This window comes from Gymnoscopelus microlampas, assembly GCF_963454915.1.
Source record: "Gymnoscopelus microlampas genome assembly, chromosome: 16".
NCBI classification, from domain to species: Eukaryota; Metazoa; Chordata; class Actinopteri; order Myctophiformes; family Myctophidae; genus Gymnoscopelus; species Gymnoscopelus microlampas.
The window spans coordinates 13,864,395-13,886,894 of NC_139953.1; the positions used below are offsets into that span (position 1 = coordinate 13,864,395).

Here is a 22,500-nt window from a genome sequence, read left to right on the forward strand (position 1 = left end):
TTCCTGGGCGCCTTTTAATGGGCTGCTAAAAAAGAAAGAATTGATTTCTTGGTTTGTGCCTCCGAGATGCCTAGTGCGGCACAAGGGGCTGCTGTAGCATCGCATTTTGTTGTGTGTGTGTGTGTGTGTGAGAGAGAGAGAGCGAGAGAGAGACAAAAAGGAAGAGAGCTAGAGAGTTTGCGAGAGAGTCCCGGAGAGATGGTAGGAGCGGTCAGAGAGCGAGAAGTCCAAGAGGAGAGTGAGAGAGAGAGTGTGTAGTTCCCGTGCTGAGTTGTCTGGCATCTTGTTTGCTGGCTCCAGCGGCAGACGGAGGTTCAGATATTGCGATAAGCCCCTTCAGAGGCAGACAATGCCTGCGAGGCGCCGGAGGAATTAACCAATGCCATTCCATCACCTCATTGTCTGTCTGATTATGAGCCGGTGACAATCTCTCCTCGCAAACCGCTTTATAGGTGTCATCCACTATGACTAATGAACTGTGATGCATCTCTTAAGCCCGATTTAGACTTTGTCATGACAGTCTTGCGGGCCGAAAATAGCCGATCAACAAGCTCACAACACGTTGTAACTGAGTGGCGCTTCGCGAGCTTGTAGATCGGCTATTTTCAGCCCACGATACCGTTGTAAGACAGAGCATATATATTAAGCGTTGGTGCGTGTCTCACAATCTCTCTCTCTCTCTCCTCACTTCACGCTCTATCGATTATTGAAATGCTCTCCAATCCCTCCCATTCATGACACGGCACGCCCCCCCCCTCTACCCACACTCCTTTCAGCTGATGTCTGCAGTGCTTGCTCCCCTCTGCCTCCGTGCACCTCCCTTTATCTTGTACCATTCATTTGGCTAATTTGATATTTGGAGTTGATAGGACTCTGAATGGATGCCCGTGTTTTCACATCCATTGCTTCTCATCTCAATCTCTCCTCTTTCCTCTGTCTTTCTCCCTCTCTCCTGCTCCCACTCCCCTCTAGTTTTCTCCCTCTGCTGCTTATCTTTCCACCTCTCCTCCTGTCTCTCTTTATGTCTCCCTCCTCCTCTCCTCCATTTCTCTCTGCCTCCCCTTCCTTATCTTCCCTTTTCCTCTCTTTCCCTCCTTTTCTCCCCATCTCTCACTTTCTCTCCCTTTTCCCCCCCTCTCCTGTCCTCTCTCTTCTCTCCCGCCATCTCCACATCTACGCTCCCTCTGTGTCTCTCATCTTCTCTTCTTTCAGAGGAACAATAATGAAATCAGGCTCCGGTCCTTCATCTTGTGTTAGCTCCATTTGCGGCTCTATGAGAGACTAACGGCCTGTTAATTCTCAGCCTCTGATTCGTTAAACTGACAGACATTTGCATAATTTAGATTTCTCCTCCTCAAAGGTTGAATCCGAACACTTCCACTGTTGAAAGGCATCGAGAGCTGCCACCATAATGGAGCTTGTTTGATCACATCCGGGCGTTTGTCAGGAGATTGCAGCGAGGATTACGAGAGTTCTGTCAGGGAAATGTCATTTAAATCTCAGAAGAGCGAATTAAAGTGCCAGGCAACAAGGTCTCGGCAAGTCAGTTTCTTTTTCTTTTGTTGATCAAAAGGATCGACATAACATCAAAATACACTAAGGCCGCAACAATTATTTTCAGAATAGATGAATATGTCAAGTATTTTGTTGATTAAGCGTTATGTTAACTGGACTAGGGCTGAATGACATCGGAGAAAATTCACATTGATGGAAATGTGAATTTTCTAGAATGTAATTCAGCCCTAGTGCCCACAATATCCCTAGTCCTAGTCCCTAGGCCCTAGTCCTCACAACGTGTCGCTATGCGAGGCGTTGTGACCTTGTAGATCGGCTATATATATATACATAAAAAATAAACTGTATGACCGTTGTGTGTAGATCAGCTATTTTCAGTTAAGAGATTTGCGGTAGAGGGTATGCAGTATATAGAGTCTCAATTCAATATTCCATATTTATACACTAAATCATTTAAACACCCATTATTTGATTAGCCTAATAAAACTTCATGTAATTAATTTTGTGTTGATTGATTATCCAATTAATTAATGACAGAAAACTCTCATTATGAAATTGTCCTTATTTTAACCGTTGAAAGATGCTGAAGTAGTTGTATGGTGAATGTAGTAATTAATAGAAAACTGTGCATGACTTTTTGTGCGCTGCGTTACTTACACACTTTGTTTGCAGCCAGTTTTTCCAGCTGACCCGCATGGAGATGTTTAATCTTCCGGGACTGATGCTGACATAGTGATTTAGTACTGTAAATCCGCAGTGTGTTTATGACATTTTGCTGAACCGTTTGCTGAAAAGGGTTCCTAAGTTGTGTTCTACTTTTCTGATTATATCTCACCTTTGGGGTGAGTGCACAGCTTCATGGCATCTCTCACTGTTTCCTTTGTGCTGTTTGCGGCTCAGAGCAGTACACACTGATACGACTACTTCTCGGCCGTAAGCCCATGACCCACCTAATTCCAACACACTTTGCCAGTTTGGGATGGCTCAGGGTAGAAGACAGGCTTAACCCATTAAGATCTGAGGCCGATTCCACAAAATGTCTTCTAAATCCTAACAGTTTTTTGAAAAAACCTATGTTGCTATATCAGTGGTTCTCAAACTTTTTCATGTCAAGGACCCCCCAAAATTTGGCCACGGACCCTCATCTCTAAATATTTTGTTCCAAGGACCCCCAGAAGCAAAGATTTGAGTTAAAAATCTTTGCTTGAAAAAATATATATATATATTTGTATATATATATATTTGTATATATATATATATATATATTTGTATATATATATATATATATATATATATATATAGACATTTTCAATACGATTTTTCAAAAATAGCAGATCTACAAGCTTGTATATATGCTATTTTTGAATAGCCAAAGTATAAAATAATGGATTAAGTTGTTACACAGATGCGTTCCCGGTTTTAATGGGTTAGGCAAATATCAATGGGATTGGTATTTAAGATATAGTCAAAGGGGCAGTGCCCTCAATACCCTCATACCTGGCTGACTACTTCTCCAAAGTGAGAGACACCCACGGCCACAACACTAGAGGGAACAGCCATGATGGAAACTAGTCCCTAGGACTTTGTTTTTTGTGTTATCCTTTTAGCCTTAATGTCTTACTGTACTATGTGCTGTTTACATTTATGACTAATAAAGTATTCAATCAATAAAAAAAATGTGTGTGTGTGTGTGCTCGCACACAGGCACACATTATGCAAACCCTGGCCCACACACTGGCTCTCTCAGGGTATCGCTAACAGTGTGCATACAGGTGTTACATTAAAGAGTCTCTACCATAAAAATCTTGGTTATTAAGTGAATGGGACTGCAGGGGTGTTTACATTAGCATAATACGTGTATATCGTGGTATAATAAATTAGTGCAAAGATAGAGGTACTCTATAGTCTAAAGCCGTGTTTTGATACAAAAACATTTTTGTTCTGTCCGGTGGACAGAATGCCCTTTTTTTACACAATAAAAAAGGTCCTGTGGTCTTTGATGGCTAGATGTGAGTTATTGGGGGCTAGAAGAGCTACTGTAAATCACAATAAAGAAAACGCCGGGTTATTGTGTAAAAAAATACGTATTTAGCCACCGGACAGAATGCCCCCGCCCACTGTAAAAAAAGATCGCCAAAATTGCTAAAACTATAGAAAGCAGTACATTTTAACATTTTAACACTCATCTTTTATTTACTTTAATTACAATCTAAAACATAAACTTTGGTTGTAAAAAAACAAAGTTGTCCTTTAAGAACACACATTATTGTTAGACATGATTTGGTGTGTGATTTGGTCCAGAATTCCTCTACTGTCTGTGTAATATAGGTATAGAGATGACAGTAACTCTGATCAAAATATACATACCTAAATATACATTTATGTATGTTCTGTAGTCGTATTTAGGCTAGCCTACATTTAATAATGGTGAAGATGATCTATCATTCATTTAGCTGGGGACCCCCTGTATCCCCTCAACGACCCCTGGGGGGTCCCTGGACCCCAAGTTGAAAACAACTGCTCCATAGCTCATGTAGGGACATTTTTCGGGGAGACTTGTTAAGAGAAATGTTTTTTTTTTTAAAAGGATTTAAACCACACCAGGGGACACGGGGAAGGGGACTTTAACCTTCAGCCAGGTTGACATGGAGTCTCTGGGTAGACTGCCTCGTGCATGATTCTGTTCTGAACTAGACTGCTGCTTCTCTGCTCCTATTGTTGGGGATGCAAGGGGTTGCAGGGGCCATCTCGTCCCCTTCCCTCCCCTCCCACGCCTCTCCTTCATCCCTGGCCTCCTCACGGTAATGTAGGTTAAGCTCCATTGTTTGGAGGGCACCGGAGAAAACCCGGCCGCACCTCTCGCTGTGGATATGTTTCCAACGTGAGAGAAAACGACGAGCCGAGACTTCTCTGACACGTTTTCTTCTGCATAGACACACATACGCGCGTGCCGTGCACATGCATGTGCTTTCTTTTAAATTATTAAAGAAGCAGAGCACAGGTGCCCCTCTGAGCCAGACATTATAGAGGGAGAGTATGCTGCAAGGCGGACGAGGTCGCCCCCAGGTAGCGTCTGAAATGTGGTCCATGCCAGTGGTACCCAAACGGTGTACTGAGGCACACTGGTGAGAACATGTACATTTTGTATGTACTTATTTTGTTATTTACTTTTAATGTGGCGTTCAACTTTATTTGGCATGAGTAAATTAAGATTACAACATTTACGGGAACATTTACAGAGTGAAAACATGTGTTAATATAGGCTATTCTGCATGGATATTAATACAGGTGTGCCTTGAGAGCTTTACTTGCCCTTTGGTGCGCCTTGGGCACATAAAGTTTCAGAATCATTGGTCCATGCTGTGCTCAGAAGGTGACAGGGGTTGGCAGATTGTGCGGAAGTGTGTGGAGAGAGGGAGGGAGGGAGAGAGAGAGAGCGAGAGAAAGAGAGCGAGAGAGAGTGTGTAAAAAAAAAAAAGGTAGCCTGAGGTACTCAACCTTTATCAAAGTGAAAGGGCCTGGGGGAGAGCATGAAATGGCTAAGCTGCTGCTCCGTGCCGGTGGCTTCGGGTCTACGGAGTAGTGGGTGTTCTGGTCTGTAGTGGAACCTGTGAACCAGTAGCAGATGGCTTGGTTGGAAGGAGGGGTACTGGGGGGGGGGGCAAAGGAAAAAGAGGACGGACAAAAAAAAAGAAGAAAAGTGACGTACTATAGTTGACGTGGTGGAGTCTAAAATGTTTCGACCAAATAAAAGTTGAGCACAGAAGTTGGCGTGCCGGTAGCAGTCAGTAAAAAAAAAGCGACACTTTTGCGAGGGGAAAAGTTGTGCGTAATAACATCAGCAAACTCAAAAGATTAGACAAATGTATAATTCAGCCATTTCCTCTAGCGCCATTTGCTATATTTTGTGTTTGACTTTACAGGCCAATAAAAAAAATTAAATAAAATAGAAGCCGGTTTTCAAAGACAGCGGTTTGCCCTAGTTGAAGGTTCTGCGGGGACCGCTTGAGAAAGTGTTCCATTCGCCTCTCATGAAAAATGTGTGTAGAATTGTATAAAAACCACTCTCCCCACGGAGAGTGGTTTGGCATTTTTGTTTTAGCGACGTCCCCGCCGGCTCTGTTTTTACAATGGCTGTAATTTATTGTTCCGCACACCCCCCCCCCTTCCCTCCCTCCCACCACCCCCAACCCCTCTATCTCATCCCTCTCTATTTTCTGTCCCTTCGTCCTTTTTGGCCTCCCACACGCAACTCTCACGAATCCCTCCCATTCTGTCTTTCTCTCTTTCTCTGCCTGCCTGCATCTCTCTCTCCATCCACCTTTCTCGGTTCCCCGGCTGCTTGACATTCAGCCCTAACCGTGCACTGCCACAGCAGTGGATGTGTGTGTATCTTTCATCCATAAATATATTTTCCATGCCATTACTGTCCTGGCTCAGGACTTTATCCATCCATAGTGTATGAGCCTCCCAGCCTGTTAAGTCCTGATGTCTGACTCCCGCGAACAACAAAGCCGGCTCCGGCGCACCGTCTGAAGCTCATCTGCCTTCCCATCGCTCACAGCGGCTGACCCTTATAGCATATCAAATTCTACATTTCACAGCTTTTTTTTCTCCACCCGACGCTGCTGAGTGCGGGAAATATTATCCCCTATATTTATCTCCTCTCACTGGAAGCGAGGGCTCACCTCACCGCACCAAACCCACCCACCCCCCACCCCCGGTACGCTTCTTCCTACGCGGTTGGTGGGGGGGTAGTAGCGGAGGTCAAAAAGGCCTTGCAACTGTCCCTGTCTCTCTCGCATGCGTTCCATTAGCATTGATTCCCTATTCTGTGCCAAAAGCACAGTTAATAACAAGTGAGAGCACCGACTTCTTTTATTTATGAGCAAGGCGCCCGTAGAGACATCCATTATCTTCACTGGTTACAAAGGGAGCACACTGTAAAAAAGACCTGGGGGGTGGGGGCGGGTATAGGCGGACTAGTGTTAACGCAGAATCCCAATCTGTTGCTACCTATACATGTACCACGGCTTCATTTAATTTAAGTGCAGCCCCTCAAACCTGAGCTTGGCCGCGTGAAGGCTGCGGAGGGACCAAGGAAACGCTGCGTAGCATTTCATCTGGTCTGGCAGCCGTGAAGCACGTAGGAGAGATGAGATGAGAGGCGTCTAGTTAAAGGGCAGTCCTTTTGATGCCAATCAGAGGCAGAGCCAATTCTAATTTGATGGCGATCGAATGAAAGTGAACCTGACGTGTCTTGGGTTCGTCAGAGGTTAGACTTAAAAGGCATGATTAGGCCCCCGTGCTTCATTTACACATTTGTAAATGTGTTACATTTGTGCAATAATAATAGGAATGTCTGTGTGTGTGTGTGTGTGTGTGTGTGTGTGTGCGCGCGAGACAGAGAGAGCGAGAGAAAGGGAAAGAAACTGTGAAAGATAACACATCTGTATCAGTGCATTTGTGCAGCTCTGGTGGGCTAATTAAGACTAATTGAGCGAGATGGTGGTAGGTGGTTTGTGTGGGCGTGTCAGTTCAGGGGTCTTTTGTTCAAGGCAACAATGCTTCTACTGTACATGTCTCCTGGGGATATTAGGCTACTGGTGGTCAAGGTGCTTGCTCTATGAATGAATGGGGTTGAAATAACCTTGAGAAAAACACCCCGATGAAGGTATTTTGTTTGCCGTAATGTGTTGCCTTTTATATATTTTTTTCTTTTTACCAGCTTGAGTGAAGCGCAAGCTGGTCTATATTCAGTCGCTGTGCAAGTAGTCACTTTCTCCTCATTGGCTGTCCTTAAGCCAATGGGGAGTCTGCAATGCCGTCCCATACTCTGAACGGGCGTAAGAGCATCGTCACTGACTGAGCACAACACGTTCACCCGAACATCCTCTCAGGCTATGGCATCACAAATGCCGGCGCTATACATAAAGAGGGAAATGTGCATCAGTTGGCTCAATAATCTAAACATGTTTTATTTGATTGATGAATGGCCCAAACAACACAGTTTACCGAGAGCACCCCTCCCCTGTCTGACGACGTTGTCAGCCGTCTGTCTAGTTGAATTATTAGATCATTAGAAACTCTGCAATTGCAATGATTGACACTCAGGTCATATATTACATAAAAATGTATAGATTAATATGAATGCAATGTTTACAGTTAGATGTTGGATTGTTTGTGCCTGTAAGAGTGCATGAATAAATCCACTAGTGAGCTTTAGATGTGAAAGGCACCTTCATTTAACTCGATATGTTTTTGGTAATGCTTAGTAAGATGCAAGAGTCATGACAGTACTTTTCAAGGGGTTTAGCTTTCCACAAGCTGGTATAATATGACTGTGTAATTTCTTGTTTTCATAGAATGAAAGGCATTCTAAATCAGATACTCAAGAGTGCCGTGAACATGTTGGTAAGACGATCCATTCTGAGAGGCATATTTCTCAGATATCTTCTCCGGTTGTTTGAGCACGAAACCTGTAACCTGTAACCTGTAACTGTACCTGCACTGTGCCTCTACTGTAACTGTCAGGTACACACGGCGTCGGTCAGTTACAGAAGAGACTGCTAAGCAAACCCTTGTCATGGTAGTGGAACATCTGACCCCGCGTTTCCACAGCTTATATTGAACACAGGCAGACAGACAGGAAGACAGACAGACAGACAGACAGACAGAAACAGGGATCGATGAGCAGCAGGGGTTGAACAAGAGTTATAGGATTATAGGAGAGGCTACCATCACGTTATATCGTGCTGCTGCATGACTGGACATGCAGGCCATTATAAGCCTGAGCTATACTTAGTTGTGCGCTAGTGCCGCGCACCGAAAATAGCCGATCTACAAGTTCAGAACGGCTCCGTGCAGTGGTGCGTCGTGAGCTTGTAGATCGGCTATTTTTGGTGTGCGGCTCAATGCGCCACCAAATGTATCTCAGGCTTTAGGGGGGGGGGGGGGGACTCTCGCGACGGTTCCCCAGCCTCTCGGCCGCTTCCATTTAACTCCTACATTTATCTCCGTGTGCCGTCCATTTATCTCCCTCTGCTGTAACCCATCCAGCCACTGACTAGACAAAGCAGATGAGATGCCCTATTATTTATTTAGCACCACTTTGAGAGGCGACCCGAGTCAATTGAGAAGCCGCGTGCGTTTACGGTAACAAGATTTAGCCGAGCGGTCTCGGGGCCAGACATGGCGGGGCATCGGCAGATGAGACGGGGGCGAGATAGAATGGAGTCGGTAAGGTAGGAGGTTGGATTGGTGGGGGCCCCCGGGCCCCCACGGTCACATAGTTAAGTGAAGGTCAAGCAGCCGGGTCACAGTAGTAATCTGGCGTCTGCAGCCTTCGATGACAGCCAGACGGATTCTTATGGCCCGCGCGTGCGGAAAAGTTGCCCGGCCCTCAATATCCCCTAAATCGATGGCGGCTAGAAGTGGAGAGCCATAGTTTTTAGCCTTGTAATGAGATTCTTTGGCCCGCTCGTATTGTAGCGAGCCCAGTTCAGTGGAGGGCATGTTTTGATGCATTGAGCGCTCATGAGAGAGGACGTGTGTGTGTGTGCATGCACGTGTCCTCGTGTGCATGTACGCACCTGTGTGTTTATGTGTGTATCGGGCCTGTGTGGAGACTTAAACCCAACCTAATCATGATTCCCCTCTCTTAGCTTTGTGCAGGCTGGCTGGCTGTCCAGGCCTATATATCACCCACACCCACCCCCCCCACCCCCCCCCCCCCCCACACACACACACACACTGCTGTTACTCTATGTATTGTATACGTGACGCTCCCACATGCCCCCTCCTTCCACTGTATATTGCTGTGTATCACCTACAGTGACTCTGGCAGCGTATTAAAAAGAGAGATGGCGACTGCTCTCTCTTATTGCGAGGAAAGTGATTTACCACGGGGCCACATTCCCACCATATTGATTAAATGAAGTGTGTGTGTGTGTGTGTGTGTGTGTGTGTGTGTGTGTGTGTGTGTGTGTGTGTGTGTGTGTGTGTGTGTGTGTGTGTGTGTGTGTGTGTGTGTGTGTGTGTGTGTGTGTGTGTGTGTGTGTGTGTGTGTGTGAATCATCAGATTCAACTTTATTGTTACAGTACAGGTGTAAAAGAGTGGGTGAAATTATTTGTTGTACAAGCTCCCAGCATTTGCAGTTTCAAGAAAGGGGTGTATATAATAGAGAAAGAAAGAAAGAAGGAAAACAAGTCAGATGTATAGTATGTCTAATAACATAATACGAGCAATGCCTCAATGAGAAATGCTTATGGTGCAAGTGGAGAAGCATTGCAACATGTATAATAGCAGCATGATAGAATCATAGCATCAAACATAACATAAGTGACATTGCCAGTGCAGCAGCGGAGTGCAACCACAAAAATAATCATATGTGGCAGCCTGTGTCATCAGGACACTGGCGACGCGGCTCAGCACCTGTTCAACAGCCTGGTGGTTGCCAGGTGAAAACTGCTCCATAGTCTGGGGGAATGGCTTTTAATACATGGGTATCGCTTGCCTGGCCTTGGCCGCAGCAGGGTCCAGAATAGATTGTTGGTCAGAACGACGTGAGTAGTATGAGGGGGCTCACACTGAATTTCTTCATGCGGCAGCAGTACGGGTGTTGATGAACCTTTTTCACCACGTGGCATGGTGTGTGTGTGGCCTATGTGAGGTCCTCAGTGATGTTGAAATCACTGACCCCTCTCCACTGCAGTACCGTCGAGGTAGATATAGTGGCGTAGTGCTCTTTTCTCTGCCCTCTGTATTCAACAATCAGCTTATTGGTCTTGTTGACGTTTCATCTCCTGACACCATAGTGTCAGTGATCTGACCTCGTCCCTGTAGGCAGACTCATCATCATCAACAATCCAGTCCATCACTGTCGTGTCATCAGCATACTGATACTGATGGGGCTGTGCGTGACTCAGTCGTGTGTGTGTGTGTGTGTGTGTGCAGCGAGTAGAGGAGACAGCTTAGCACGCAGCCCTGAGGCAGTGTTGATTTCGTCGACTGAAACTATGACGAAAAATGTTCGTCGACTACCTTTTTTCACTGACGAAAACTAAACAAAAACTAAGCTACGATGACTAAAACTATGACTAAATATATTGACAATTTCAACAAATAAAAACTAGACTAAAATGTTAGAGCGAGACTAGTGGAGAAGAGATCCAGTAGAACTAAAACACAAGTCATTTTATGTTTGGTTGCGCTAGGGTGGGCATGCTGAAAATAGCAGATCTACGAGCTCACAGCGCGTCGCGCTGCGACGCGTTGTGAGCTTGTAGATCTGCTATTTTCAGCATGCAACCAAGTGTAAAATCAGCCATTACGACGCCATCAAGGCACCGACAAAATACATTTTAGTCGACTAAATCAACTGTAGATTTAGTCGACTAAAATGTTATGATATTAAGTCGACTAAAACTAGACAAAAACAAAAACTTTTCAGATGACTAAAATATGACTAAAACTAAATGGAATTTGATTCAAAAGACTATGACTAAAACTAAATCAAAAATTTGCTGTCAAAATCAACACTGCCCTGGGGGCCTGGTGTAATGTTCCTCATTCTCGCCACTTGGTGGCGGCTCGTCAAGAGGTCCAGTATCCAGCTGCACATGTTTAGGTGCAGGCCTAAATCTCTCCCTAAACCTCCATCAAAGTTTAATGATGCGTTAACTCCTCTCTTTCTCCTCCTTTTCTCCCCTTGTTGCTCCCTCCATCCCTCTATGCACCCATCCCAGCACCAATGTCTCCCTATTCTCTGTGTGTGTGTGTGTGTGTGTGTGTGTGTGTGTGTGTGTGTGTGTGTGTGTGTGTGTGTGTGTGTATGCATGAGAGGGAGTGAGAGAGACAGAGAAACAGTGCAAGAGAGAACAAAAGACGGCGAGAGAGAGAGATTGCCCTATTCAAAGCATTGCTTACTGTACTGCTGCTATCTTACAGCAACACACCTCGTCCATTCAAACATTCACAAGCCCAGATGCAGACACTTTGGGCTTTTCATGACACACACACACACACACACACACACACACACACACACACACACACACACACACACACACACACACACACACACACACACACACACACACATCAGACGCACACCATGGCATCCCTGTAGTTGTGTGTGTAGGAAAGCGTAACAAATCCCATACAGTACAATCTACTATACCTGGCAGATTTAAGAGCCTTCGATAGGCTTACTGCACATAATACATGCCAGCCAAGATACACATGGAACAGTGTTGATTGACACACACACTCACTCACGCTACACACACTCACGCTACACACACACACACACACACACACACACACACACACACACACACACACACACACACACACACACACACACACACACACACTGACAACCACACACAATCACACGCAGCCACAGACACACCCACACTCGCATGAGAGCACACAGGCAAACACATAATAGGCTCAGGCACACTCTTGCATGCACGCAAACACTCATAAACTATGCACAACCATGCACACACAATCACACGCACACACTCACACGCGCACACACACACACACACACACGCACACGCACACGCACACACACGCACGCGCACGCGCACACACACACACACACACACACACACACACACATCCTAAATCGTCACTGTGGCAGGCAGCCCACAGTCCCTCCCCTTCGCAAGTTATTTTTCATCTCTCTGCCTCTGTTGTTTTCCTTTTTTCAACACAGTGCTTTCTGTATTGTTCTGGCGTAGAATGTCTCTCATTGCTCTCTCTTTCCCTTCTCTCACTGCATGCTGGGAAAGGCCACTGTGTTCATATAGATATGAAAGGGACGGGAATAGCTTTTATACCGAGGACAAACTGAGAGCAGATAAGTGGATAGGAGACGAGGGGTGGGGGGTCTAGGGACTGAGACCAAACAGTGAGTAGAGAGAACTGGATATGAGAGAGAGAGAGAGAGAGAGAGAGAGAGAGAGAGAGAGTTTTCTAGAGGTGCAACAGTTAAATATTAGAATAAATTTAATCGAACATTAAAACAAAATCCGAATTATAATCAAATGAAGTTGAAAATAAATAAATACAAAATTGCTAAAATAGCTAAAACAGCAGATGTACAAGCAGATATACAAGCCAGCACTGGGCCCTAATAGACGGGGTGGTCAACTAACCCGGACCCCCTATAGTCTATAAACCAAGCGGACATAGCGGCATAGTGTACACTGGACAGTAGTTGGAAGACACAATGATGAACGACGCGGCTGTGAGCAGAGCAGCAGCAGCTGAGCGGTGTGGACAGAGAGAGCCTGGCGGCATGTCCTCCTCGCCTCTTCTGACTTCCTCCCCCTCTCCACCAATCCCGTTGGAGGGGCCGCTGGTGCTAGCAGCAGCCGCCGGCCTCCGCCAAAATTCTGTCAACTGCCACTGCATCTCTGTATATATTTATATATATATATTTATTCATTTATTTGCCAGGCTTTATACAAGCTCACAATACACTGTAGATTGGCTCTTTTTTGCGATACGTGTTTTTTTTTGGCTTTTCTGCCTTTATTTTGATAGAGAGTGACAGGAAACGGGGAGAAAGTGACGGGGAGTGACACACAGCAAACGCTGTCAGGCTTGGGAATCGAACCTGCGACTCACTGTAAGGCTGCATTAGAGCCTATGTGGTATTCGTCAGGTACCTGACGAAGGCCACATCGGCCAAAATGTTTTTGACCACTTCATTTATTTTATAGTCGGATCCAGCACCCGTTGAAAATTTTGGATGTGCGTGTACCACCTAACCGCTTTACCTTTTATGTAGGCCTGAGAGAGAGGGAGAGGGAGAGAACGAGCGCCTTTCTGCCGTATTATTATTTATTCGCTTTAAAAGACGTAGCGGGGTCTCGTAGACTCGTAGCCATTTTCCCAAATCGAATAATAAGGAAGTGAACAGGCTGTTTTTTTTTTTTGATTGCGTGATTTGCTGCTTGCTTCCCTGAGAGTCAAATGGTGACTCCCAGGTTAGCGAACTGCGCCATCTAGTGGAAAACCACTGAAAACACCAAAACACGTCCAACCCGTCAATGGTGGTGTTGGCTTTGAAAAAAAAACACGTCAACCACCACGCCAATGGCAGAGAATGAGTTAAACCAGTGGTTCTCAACCAGTGGTCCAGGGACCACTGGTTGAGAACCATACGGGTCCATTTGGTTTCATTTTATACTCTCAAGAGTTAAATTATTGTTAAACATCTGCATTACTTAATTAAATAATTGATTTCGTTATTTTGAACAACATTTTCCTGATATATCTCCTCATACAGCATGAATGTAATTGTGGACAAAATCGTATCCAACGACAACAAAATATTCTTAAGTCTTGGGTCTGAGAGGCTAAATCTCATCAAATGGTGGTCCGTGGCTCAAATGACAAATAAATAATGGACCTTGATATGAAAAGGGTTGAAAAGCACCGAGTTAAACGATAGATAGATAGCCTAGTAAGCCTACAGTAAGTGTCCTACTACAACATTACATGGCACATTCAAAGATAAAGTTGACATACAGCAGGGATATATCATTATTAGATGCAGCTGTGCATAATTGATAAAATAAGCAACACATTGAGCACAAGATCAGATGATTCCAGGAGGAGAGAGACAGGAGCGGAGGAGAGAGGGAGAGACAGACTCACAGAATAGGAGAGAGAGATTTGAGGTTATAATAAGTTGCTGTTACTGCGAAGGTTGTTGTAGTCAATGCTGTTTATTGTGCTATTCTGGGGTGGAAGGAGGGCTTGGAGGGGATGGTTCTTTTTGCTTTCTTTTTTCTATTGTCTTTTTTCTTTGACTTTTTGGACTTTCTTGCTTAGTTGGGAAATGGATGGATGTACTTTGTACACTGTCAATAAATACGTCTTTACAAAAAAAAGAATAGGAGAGAGAGAGAGAGAAGGTACCGTGATTATTATTATATATTTTTCGTTGTTTGACCCGCCCTGGGATATTTTCGTCGGAATCTATAAACAGTATGCCCGCCCCGCGGTTCAACCCTCGGGGCCTGCGGGCTACGGGGTCGGCCCGTGCATCATTAGCGAGCAGGGTGGTGGGCGGTTATGGTGGTATGTATGTTGGGCGAGCAGGGTGGTGGGTGGTTATGGTGGTATGTATGTTGGACGAGGCAGGGTGGTGGGTGGTTGTGAACGGTATGGTGGTACAGTATGTGCATGTTTGGGCGAGCAGGGTGGTGGGTGGTTGTGAACGTTATGGTGGTACAGTATGTGCATGTTTGGGCGAGCAGGGTGGTGGGTGGTTGTCGCCGCAAGCAAGCCGCAGCTCTGAGGTCGGCAGGGAGTTTGGCCTTTTTCAAAGTCTGAGATTAGAGATTGTGGCAGATTAATCTGGCTCTGGATCAGGCAGGCGGGTCAGCCTTCGGAGCCTGGCTTCAGCTGGCGACTGGCGGCTGGACATGGTGGCCGACGACAGTGGCCCAAACAGATGGCTAGTCTAATCAGGAAGAGAGGCCTGTTCTGTCTGTCTGTGTGTGTGCATGTGTGTGTGTTTGTGTGTGTGTGAGAGAGAGAGATCATGTATGTTTTGGGTTAGGGTTATGACTCTGGGATTTTGTCTCAGTACGTGCGACCCCCTTTTACACCTGGAGTAAGCGTATCAGTTGATTGTATTGTATTCGCTATGATTGTATTGTAATGACTGAAATTCAAGTGTAAATGCACTGAACGTGCATTAAAAATCTGATCATGTTTTGTTTTTTTTTTTAATAATTTTTATCCCACGATTTTGTAACCCACATTTTTTCACCCAGTGCCAATTGCCTATGTAATCCTGGGCACTACCTACCCTCTGCCAGCCTAGGGAGAGCCCAAGCTGAAGCTCATGCCTCCTTCAATGCATGAGGAGCAAGCAGGCCGCTTCTTATCACCCGACAGGGGGGAGTTTCCCTGGTTGGACATAGCGCGTGGAAGGAACACGTTATTCCAACCAGTTCCCTTCTCCTCCATCAGGCGCCCCGGCTGACCAGGGGGAGGCAGTATAGTGACCAGGATTACTACATGTTTTTGTGAGGGTATTAACTACCCTAGGAGACACGGGGAGAACATGCAAACTCCACACAGAGTAGTAAAAATCTGATCATGTTAACCGCCTCCTCCGGGGGGGGGGGGTCAGAGTTGTATTGGACCATCTTTATTAATACATTATAAATGCAAAGTTTCTCCTCTGCAGTGCTCATACACCTGCTGAAATGGAAATGTACATGCAGATAGGAAGGACCAATTATGTCACTGTCTATTCACAGCCTCAGCCAAACATTATCGTACATGAACCATTTTCACAGTTTTAAACTTTTTTATTTTGTATTTCCTTCACGTTTGTTTAAATTTTGTCCAAAGTTATGAAAATGCCGAACTTAACTGAATAATTGAGAAAATAATTGCGTAGTTAATAAGTCATGGACGTTGGAAATTCTTTTCACCCGGGAGTATCTTCAGCTAGAATGCATTAAAACACAATGATAACATTACTTTGACCGAAATACACTGTCTGATGGCAAGTGCTACTCCTGCATTCTTCCTGTTATCTCTGAGCACACCAAAACTAATTCAAAATCAACAGTAAGGTCATTTTGGCAAAAATGGATTGAATATTGAATATATTATATAAATAATCTTCATATTAATCATATCATTCTAAAACAGAAGTCCTTCTCTCTCAATAGCCCTGGGCTAAACATGCCAGACCATCACCTTTAAAAATCTGATCACGTAAACAGTCTCCGCAGGGGGTCTGATGTATTAGACCACATTAGTAATAAACTACGGTATAAACGCAACGCGTTTCCTCTCAATATGCATATATACCACTACATGAAAGTAAATGTGCATGCACATAGGAATTATTATTATTATTTATTGACTTGCAGTCACTAATTTATCCATCCTTCTGCTGCATGAATTTATATTCTGTATTATCTACAGTTGCTAAAAACCCTTGTGTTTGCGTGTGTGTGAGCTTGCTTGTGTTGGTCAACAGTAACGTGTACAGTTCAGTATGTGCATACTGCATGTGTGGAAAAACCTTGGGTCTCTTATTACTTTCAACCTGGCATCCCTAATTTGGGGCATGTTCATCATAGGCGGAAATGTTAAAAACTTTTCAAAGAATTTCAAAATTTCAAAAAGAGGGACCACTGTATATTCATCGTGGGACGAAAAAACGTAACTAAATAGATTGAAGTGGTTGAGTAGAAGAAGTGGTTGAGCAGAAGATTCAAGTTTTGTCATGGTGAAAAAACAGGTTTTGTGTGGTCCTCTCAGTCCATTTAGATACGTTTGACATTTTTCTCATAAAGCCACGTGTCTCTTCACTGAGCATATAAGCAAGATGACAAGTGCATTTAGTGAACAACATCCCACTGCGCGGCTGCTGTTATTTCCGTTTCATCTCTCTTGCCGAGTTGTTTTTTTAACAACACACAGAACAAGAGTCCTTCAGAAGACATCGCTTGGGGAACACATCCAAACGCATTTGCACTCGACCACTTTTCAACCAAAAGCAAAACGTTTTCAGTTTCGTGACATTTGTAACATTTAGCATTATGAATACGTTTGATGGTTTATTTTTGTCCCGTGGTAAAAAATCAAGTCTGACTATAATTGCGCTCACAGTGTTCTCCTGATCCTGACTCCGGTCTCTAGGACCTCTGGCACTGCTGGTTTTCTATCACATCAGAGCTGAATAGACACCAGAAGAATGCAATTAACATGCTGGTACAGTAGGGTTGGAAACCAGCAGTACTAGCACTGGAACCACTGCTTTAAACCAGTGGTTCTCACACTTTTCCATGTCAAGGACCCCCAAAATGATATGTATTTGGCTGCGGACCCCCATCTCAAAATATCTTAAAAAATAGCAGATCTACAAGCTCAGAGCTATGAGCTCGTAGATCTGCTATTTTTGAATAGCCAAAGTTTTAAAAAACTGTTAAAGTGCTTGAAATGATTGTGACGCTGTATATTAACACAAAAACATTTAGCTGGGGACCCCCTGGTACCCCCCCCCCCCACGGACCCCTGGGGGTCCCCGGACCCCCCCCTGAAAACCAATGCTTTAAACGTTCTGCTAAACATGCATGTAGGGAGGGATGGTTGATCATTTTTCTTGATGAGGAAAAGGTCAGCATGTGACCTTTCCGTTCTCCCTCAGCATTGGATCTCGTTTATTCTGCTTCGGCGGTATAAAGGGCTGTATTTGCTCAGGGCTGTATTCTTCTCCCAGTGTCCACTGTAACGGACAGAGATCTAAATGTACTTTAGGATCCACTGTGAAGGAAAGAAATCTAATCAACTGTAAGGGGCTGTGTCTGTCCACGGAAAGACCGTTAAGACCTGGAACGCATCCGTGTAATTTTTAGATTTGAGCTAAAAAGCATTATTTTACACTTTGGCTATTAAAAAATAGCAGATATACAAGCTCATAGCGTGGCACAGAGTGCTGCACTATGAGCTTGTAGATCTGCTATTTTTGAAAAATCATGAAGATTTGTGCAAATCTTTCCATCATTTTGGGATCCTTCCTTGACATGAAAAAGTTTGAGAACCACTGATGTTATAGCAACATAGTATTTCAGAAAAAACAATTTAGAAGACATTTGTAGAATCGGAACCTCAGGCCTCAATGGGTTAAGCTGGCAGCTCCTGTCTGCCATGCAATTTGGTGGTACAGATGCACTGGTGCGCTCCTACTCCCAGCAACCGAGCATCGCGCTTCAGCGCTCTCGGCGCCCTCGGCGCCCTCTTCCCTTTTTTTGCGTTTCAAGCAGACGATAGTTACAATTTTGGAAAGGAGCGCCGGTAATTTACAACCCAACGTTCAATCGTTGCCACAACAATGAGAAGTCCATGTTTACGTTGTTTCAGCTATAAGCTATTTGTGCTAATAACGCAGATGACAGGGCGTTCAGCGATTGATATGCCTATGCGGGCATCAATAAACGCTGTGTGTGAGCTCTCTGGACATGATATCCAAAACGCTCCTCCGCTCAGAAAAACACTTCTGTGGACACAGCCCTTAAAGCAGTGGTTCTCTGACTATTAAAAAATTGCAGATCTACAAGTTCACAGCGCGTCACTACGTGCCAGGGTGGGAGCTTGTACATCTGCTATTTTTGAACATTTAAAAAAATATCTTGACATTTTAAATAATGTATTTTTTTTTTACACAAATCTTCTCTTCTGGGGGTCCCTGGCACAAAACATTTTCAGATGGGGTTCCACGGCCAAATATATATCATTTTGGGGGTCCTTGACATGAAAAGGTTTGAGAACCACTGCCCTAAAGAACGTAGAACTAATCCACTGTTAAAGGACAGAAACTTAAATATACTTTAGCAACCACTGAATAGGACGGAGTACTAAATGTATTTCTTCATTCATTGTAAACGACAGAAACCTAAATGTACTTTAGCATCCACTGAATAGGACAGAGAACTAAATGTATTTTTGCATTCAATGTAAAGGGCAGAGACCTAAATGTACTTTAGCATCCAGTGTAAAGGACAGACAAAGAACTGAATTTACTTAGTGTCCACTGTAAATGACCGAGAGAGAGAGAGAGAGAGAGAGAGAGCTAGAGAGCTAAATCTAAAGCCACCACGCTCCGGAGCATTACCATGGTGATGACCTGTGTGTGTGTGTGTGTGAGGTATCTCCATGGCAACGGTGGTGATGTCACGATCCTTGCTGGCAGCCATTTCTCTCTTCAGCTGAGTGTGCAAACACTCGCCACAGCAGCTTGCCTCCCTCGCTCTCTTCACTCCTTTTTATCTTTATTTTTTTTAAATGTACCTATCTCTTTTTTCATCTGTAATTAAACTTGAGATGAGATCTCCTCTCACACTGCCACACTGTGTACACACCTCTCTCTCTCTCTCTCTCTCTCTCTCTCTCTCTCTCTCTCTCTCTCTTTCACACACTCTACCTTTCTGTTTCTCACGCTCCCTCTGTCACTTTCTCACTTCCATCGGTCTCTTTTCCGAAGACTGTGGTCTCTTTTTCTTTTCTCATTTTACTCTCTCGCTGAGTTCTGTTTCAGCCTGCCCCCCCATCCCGTCCCCCCCGTCATTGTACGGGCGTGCGCTCTCAGTGTCCCGGCTTACCCACCAGTAGCCATGTAGATAATGAACTCAATACACTTCCCTGTTACCACCACTGAAATGTATATACGTGCCCAGGCTCGCATACACACTCACACACACACACACACGCATGTGCGCAAACACGCAAGCTTGCACTCAGGCCTGAGTCATATCTGACCAGAGAGCGTGCCAGTTTTTATACTGCTCCAGCCACTGTGCGTGTGTGTGTGTGTGTGTGTGTGTGTGTGTGTGTGTGTGTGTGTGTGTGTGTGTGTGTGTGTGTGTGTGTGTGTGTGTGTGTGTGTGTGTGTGTGTGTGTGTGTGTGTGTGTGTGTGTGTGTGTGTGTGTGTGTGTGTGTGTGTGTTGCGTGTGTGTGTGTGTGTGTGTTTGCGCGTGTGTGAGTGTGTATGCATGCCTATGTTTCTGATATCAGTTCTTTGTGTTTTTTTTATCCTGCTGTTGGTTTTTATTTAGAGAACAGAGAAACTTGCGAAAAGGAGGAGAGAAGCAGACAGCTGCGATACACAGAACACACACTCATACAGGACACACATGCTGTGTGATAGGTGAGTGGAAATATGCCACTCCCGCACCTAGATAGAATTCAGGTTCTATTCAGCCAGCTAGGCACGGCAAAGCGTGTGCACGGTGTAGCGTGCACCGAGAGTGTGTTGTAGTCAGGTAGAGCGTGTACATGGTCAGGTGTAGCGTGCACTGAGAGTGTGTGCACGACGGTGTAGTGTGCAATGAGATGGCATGCAGGGAAACGCGTGCACAGAGAGCATGTGCGTGGGGGATTATGTGCACAGTTGCGCATGGTGTGTGCAGTGTGCACTGCGATCGTGTGCACGGACCTGTAGGCTCCTGCACGGGCTCGGTGAGGGTGGTGGTAGCATAGCAGCCACCTCCGTAGGCCCTGTTGGGGCGGGCCATGTGCCACTGCCCGACGTGCAGTACCTACCTTCACGTTCGTTTCAACTATAGCTCGGCGGCAAATGGAAGTTCATGGACAGATAAATGACCACCGTGAAGAGCTGTTCCTGTGCCACGCCGTAATAAGCCCGAAGTTCTGCGTGTTCAGACTAAACAGGCAGTGGAAAGAAAGCCTTGCATCACGTCTGAGCTGCCAGCTGTCTAGTTTGAAACAAAGTTTTTCTTATTAACGCTCCGCCAGAGGGATTGTGCTGATGCACCGAGCAGGGGGAGCGCTCTGTCAGTTGTGCAGGTATATGCAATATTTCCTAATAACTCAAAAGAAAAAAAAATAACCCTTCGCTTCTATTATTTTCCATACTCTCCCTCTCTCTCTCTTCCTATAACTGTCTAATCTAACACGACATGTCCTCTCTCTTTTTTTATATCCTCGTTGAGAGATTCGGCCTGCATGTGCTTGCACGCCTTTATGAAGGAAAAGATGATCAGGAACTGGCTGGCAGAATGAGGTGTGTGTGTGTGGGTGTGTGTGTGTGTGTGTGTGTGTGTGTGTGTGTGTGTGTGCGCGTGTATGCGCCCGTGCATGCATGCGTGTGTGTGTCACTAAGCAGTGTTTCATCCATCAAGGTGTCAGCTTAATGTATCCAATGTCATATCACTCACCGCAGATCTCCCGCCCGTAGCCTGGATGGAAATTCTAATAGGCGGACGAGATAAGGAATTTGCTGCGTGTAGGATTCAGATTAGCCCCAGATTTGTGCAGAATGGGCTGGTTATTACTCCAGGGTTCCGGTTTGTTTGCATGTCAAACGCTGCTCGCTGCTACTTCTTGTCTCAACCGTTATTTATCCAGAGCTGGGCGTATTCCTCCCATAGTCTTAACGAGAAATAAAAGCTCTTAGGGTTTAAAGCTGCTTCCCCCCCCCCCCCTCCACAAGGTGCTGACGCGTCTGTCTGAAGCTGGAGTGGTCCGGTCTCTCTTTGCTTCCCAGTCAGGCCACTAATGAGATGTAGGAATTAAAGCAAATCGCTAATTCCTTCAAAGTGCCGCAATTTAATTTGTCCTCCGCGTGCCGGTGCTGCTAAGAATCAATGCTAAGAGCGAGAGTTGGTTCGTCTGCAGAGTCTGCATTCATCTCTGAGAATGGCCTTCTGTCTGTCCTCTCCTTTGAACCTTTGAGACGGGAATCTTTTCATCATCTCTTCTTTTCCGTGGTTGTTTTTTTCCCCCCACTAGCTTGTGTGTGTGTGTGTGTGTGTGTGTGTGTGTGTGTGTGTGTGTGTGTGTGTGTGTGTGTGTGTGTGTGTGTGTGTGTGTGTGTGTGTGTGTGTGTGTGTGTGTGTGTGTGTGTGTGTGTGTGTGTGCGCGCGTGCGCGCGCGTCTCTCTTATGTGCATGAGTTGTCGTCTTCTTCTTTTCCTGGCACATCAATTAGGTTTTCTCCTGTAAGCTGTCCTTAAGAGGAAGTAGGAAATAAAGCCGTGGATGCCTTGTTCTATTCTGGCACATCTACAGTAGTTTTCATTAATCAATATTTCCATGTGTGTAAAATGTTCAGCGATGCTGAATCGCACCAGACAGAGACGGTACAAAACAAGACTGAGGGTCTAATAATGGTGTGGCTTCCCTATGCAATTAAAAAGGCTTTCAGACACGTAGCTAAATTAATTAACTGACTTGAATCCCCCTACATCTAATAGCCTACATCTTACAATATAAATTCAAAACATTTCAAGTCTAACTGTTGCTTCATCCTTTTACATCACCACACACACCACTACACCACTGCCCTGCCAAGCCAAAGTGCAGTAACTACGGGAAAAAAATCTGAAAATTTGGTTTAAAAGTGATTCAACTGGTCAGCCAAATGAGATATCGGCATATAAGTGATATTACACTAATTGTACATCTGCTCT

At 45.0% G+C, this 22,500-nt stretch overlaps 1 protein-coding gene across 2 annotated transcripts in view; it reads left to right on the forward strand.

Moving 5' to 3' along the window:
* klhl29 (kelch like family member 29) overlaps positions 1 to 22,500 on the forward strand; it is a 327,639-nt gene that overhangs the window by 68,177 nt on the left and 236,962 nt on the right. Inside the window, exon 1 of one of the 2 annotated variants that reach the window (XM_084083024.1) lies at positions 20,805 to 20,876. The exons of the other annotated variant lie outside the window; for it this stretch is intronic. The gene's annotated coding sequence lies outside the window, so the exon portion shown is untranslated. Of the gene's footprint in view, positions 1 to 20,804; positions 20,877 to 22,500 lie in introns of those variants that run through there. 2 annotated transcript variants of the gene reach the window in all.